The following is a 3,640-nucleotide window of genomic DNA, read 5'->3' on the forward strand; positions in this document are numbered from 1 at the left end:
GACTGTCTGGGAGTCTCCTGAAGTTGCCCAAACGGTCTTGGCACGTAGAATGTATAGGAGTCTCTTGCATGTGCCCTGCCGGTCTTGGAGACTGTCTGGTACCATTGCAGACAGTCTGGGAGTCTCCTGTATGTGTTCTAACGGTCTTGACACCGTCGCAAACTGTCTGGAAGTCACCTGCAGGTGCCCCTCCGATCTGAGACACTGTCTGGCAACGTCGCAGACTGTCTTGGGTTCTGCTTAAGGTTCCCCGCCGGTCTGAGAGACTGTCTTGCACCGTCAAAGACTGTGTAAAAGTCTCCTGCAGGTGACGAGACGGTATTGGCACCGTAGCAGACCATCTTTAAGTATCCTGCACCGTCACAGACTGTCTGGGAATTCTCCCGAAGGTGCCTTGACGGTCTCGGAGACTCCTCGCAACGCCTGGGAGTCACCTGCGGCTGCCCAGACGGTCCTGGCAAAGTCGAAGGCTGTCTGGTTGTCTCCTGCAGGTGCCTCGCCGGTCTGGGAGATTTTCTGGCAGTGTCGCAGACTGTCTGGGATTCTCCTGCAGGTGCCCAGATGGCATTGGCACCGTCACAGACAGTCTGGCAGTCTCCCACTTGTTCAAAGACAGTCCTAACACCGTCGCACACTGTCTCGTAGTCTCTCTCAGCTGCCCCGCCGATTAAAAAGACTGTCTGGCACTGTCGCAGACTGTCTGAGAGTTTCCGCCAGGTGGTCAGACGGTCATGATATCGTTGCAGAATGTCTGGGAGTCTCTTGCAGCTGTCCAGACGGTTTTGTCACAGTCGCAGATAGTCTAGGAATCTCCTGCAGGTGCACCGTCGGTCTTGAAGACTTTCTGGCACTGTCGTAGATTGTGTCGGGGTCTCCTGCAGGATCCCAAACAGTCTTGGCCGTCGAAGACTGTCTAGGAGTCTCTTGCAGGTGCCATGCCGGTCTGGCACCGTCACAGACTGCAGGTGTCAATGCGGTCTTGGCACCGTCTCAGACTTTCTGGAAGTCTCCTGCTGGTACCTTGAAGTCAATCAGTGGTCAGTCTTGTGCATTCCTCTTCATGTCACGTAGCTTTTTTTACATGTGTCTGCTGTCTTCAACGCCACCCAACACGCGTATATGGCTACCACAGTCTCCTGCCACTTTTTCCGCTAATTTGCCTCGGTCACCAATGGCCCATGCTTTTCCTCCAGCAGGTTCTTAGTCTAAATAACAAGATTTTAAATGATATATATCTCTTTTTTACACCACAAATGACACTGACTCCAAATGTTGCTGTCTTCGTCTTCCATTTTTTCGCGTGTAATTTCGCCGTCGGATTTTGATGGCGGAAGTGGTTAGTTTCCTAAAAATAGCGACTTCCACGACCGCAGTCGACTGACCACACCGTCGTGCGACCACAGTCGCGGCAACTTGCTCCTTGAACGCGGCGAGTGGTCAGTTGGCGGCTGACGAGCGTCGGTCGACCCCACAGTCAAGAGACTACAGTCGGGTTTTGTAGTTTTTTATTGAACCGGACCCAGATTATGGTAATGCGCAAGTTTACATGTTGGCTGATAACACTGACGCTAGTAGCAATGCTGTTTTGGTTAATTCGCCACACAGTAACACACTGTGGTGGGTGGGGTGGGGTATAAGCCGATGCAAATAAACGTGTGTATGAGAAAACTGAGTAAAAGCTCACAAATCAGACGTGTATTGATATACCAGAAAATATTTGAGTGGATACACGTAAAACAAGTTGAATAACACTTCGCTCAATTATGCAATGGAAATACTTGATTATATTTGGATATTTATTTACCTATTTAAGTGAATATGGTGTAGTTTGATGATTCATCATACATTTAAATTACCTAAAATGATATAAAAAAGCTATTCATTTGATTATCCGAAACAGGGCAATTGTAATTATTCTGCTTATGTACATTTTAACAGAACTGCTTAAGTATACAAAATGGCTGCGCTTCTTGGTTTGAAATGTTTCATTACAAGTGTACTATTACATGTTCTGTCCGACACAAGATCAAAATTAGAATGTTATTGCTAAATGGGCAATAACTCAGCTTATGGTAAACAAACAACATAAGAACAAAAGTATCAGGTGTGCAAGTACACAAGTTGGCTTATGTGTTTGTAATCTTTTATAATTTTAAAGCAATAACTTTCGAGATGCACGCGACTCCAGTTCAAACATTTTTTTGTAATGTCGCTTTAAAGGACTTTAACTCCGTTACATTGGTAAACTAGCCCAAATTATGGTAATGGGCAAGTTGGCTGATAGCACTGACGCTTGCAGCAATTATCTTTTAGTTACGCGAAAATCCTGATGGCAATCGCAATGGACAAAGTAATATTTATAATCCGACCACTCCCTGTCTGAAAATGGGATAGATGATGTCTTTTGAAGGATTACAATTGAAACAAATAGTATTTGCCAAATTATGCACAATTAAATTTTAATGCTTATTGTCAACCGATACACAATATGACCGAAAGTCCTATTGTCAAACCTACAATTTGTTAACGACTTGTCTCTTTTCTTAAACGTTACACACTTGTCTCTATTGAAATGGTATACATTGCAAATGCATGGTTCTCTGTCAAAATATATTAATTGTAAAGACAAACTTATTGAAAATGCAACTTTCCCTGCAAATAAAACACACTATAAATTAAAGGTCTCTTGTAAAAAAAAAGTTGCAACAATACAAATTTCAAAATGAAAGTATATTTTCCATTTTAAACGTTGTAAATAAAAGGCGTATGTTTTATTGTATAATGTATAGGTTGATTGGTAATTTCACTATGTGCAAACTCTCAAAGTGAGGCCGAAATATAAATTGTGTTCGACATTTTGGGGTGGACAACAAAGATCATCAGTGTTGCAACATTATCATAAGTTATGACAAAAATTAAATTAAAATTGCACATTTGGTAGCGATAAATTTTCATAGATGTATTTAATAACACACAAAAACAACTGAAAAGTCGAGATGTGATAAATATTCAAATTAAGCGTTATTGTGCTTCTGTTTAAAAGTTTTATAACAACAATCGTTGAATCCACTTTTAAACATTCATAATCTAAGCGGTTCATCCGTACTATTGTCATATACTTATTTAAGATAATGACAGCTGCATACTCGGAAGTATAGGGTGAACAAATAAAAAATGTATTGAATCGTCACGTCGTGAGTTATATGGTTGGGCTGGCATTCATTCCTAAGTTAGACGTTGTGTTCGATTGTATCTAAGCAGTGCATTGCAAAAGTGCTGTATTGGTTTCATAAATCGTTTGATAAGAGTCATTCTGCTGAATATTATCGTTGACAAACATCTTAAACATATTTCTTCCCTTTGATTTAAAGCATCAGAATCAATGAGTTAGAATGTAATATAAACAAAGCAAAACAGGTTTGATACACACACGTACATTTATGTTTAAATGTGTAAAAATGTGAAATCGACTGTTTTGTTAGTGCTATAAAAGTGCAATTATAAAAGTTTCTTACATAATTGAACTTGAAAACACAAATATTTATACAAAGCTTCATAAATATAATAATTACACATGTGTTGTGGTCATATGTTCAATGTTAATAATATAGTATAGGCTTCTAAACAAGTAAACATCTAC

The sequence above is a fragment of the Dreissena polymorpha genome, chromosome 3 (assembly GCF_020536995.1).
Source record: "Dreissena polymorpha isolate Duluth1 chromosome 3, UMN_Dpol_1.0, whole genome shotgun sequence".
Taxonomy (NCBI): Eukaryota; Metazoa; Mollusca; class Bivalvia; order Myida; family Dreissenidae; genus Dreissena; species Dreissena polymorpha.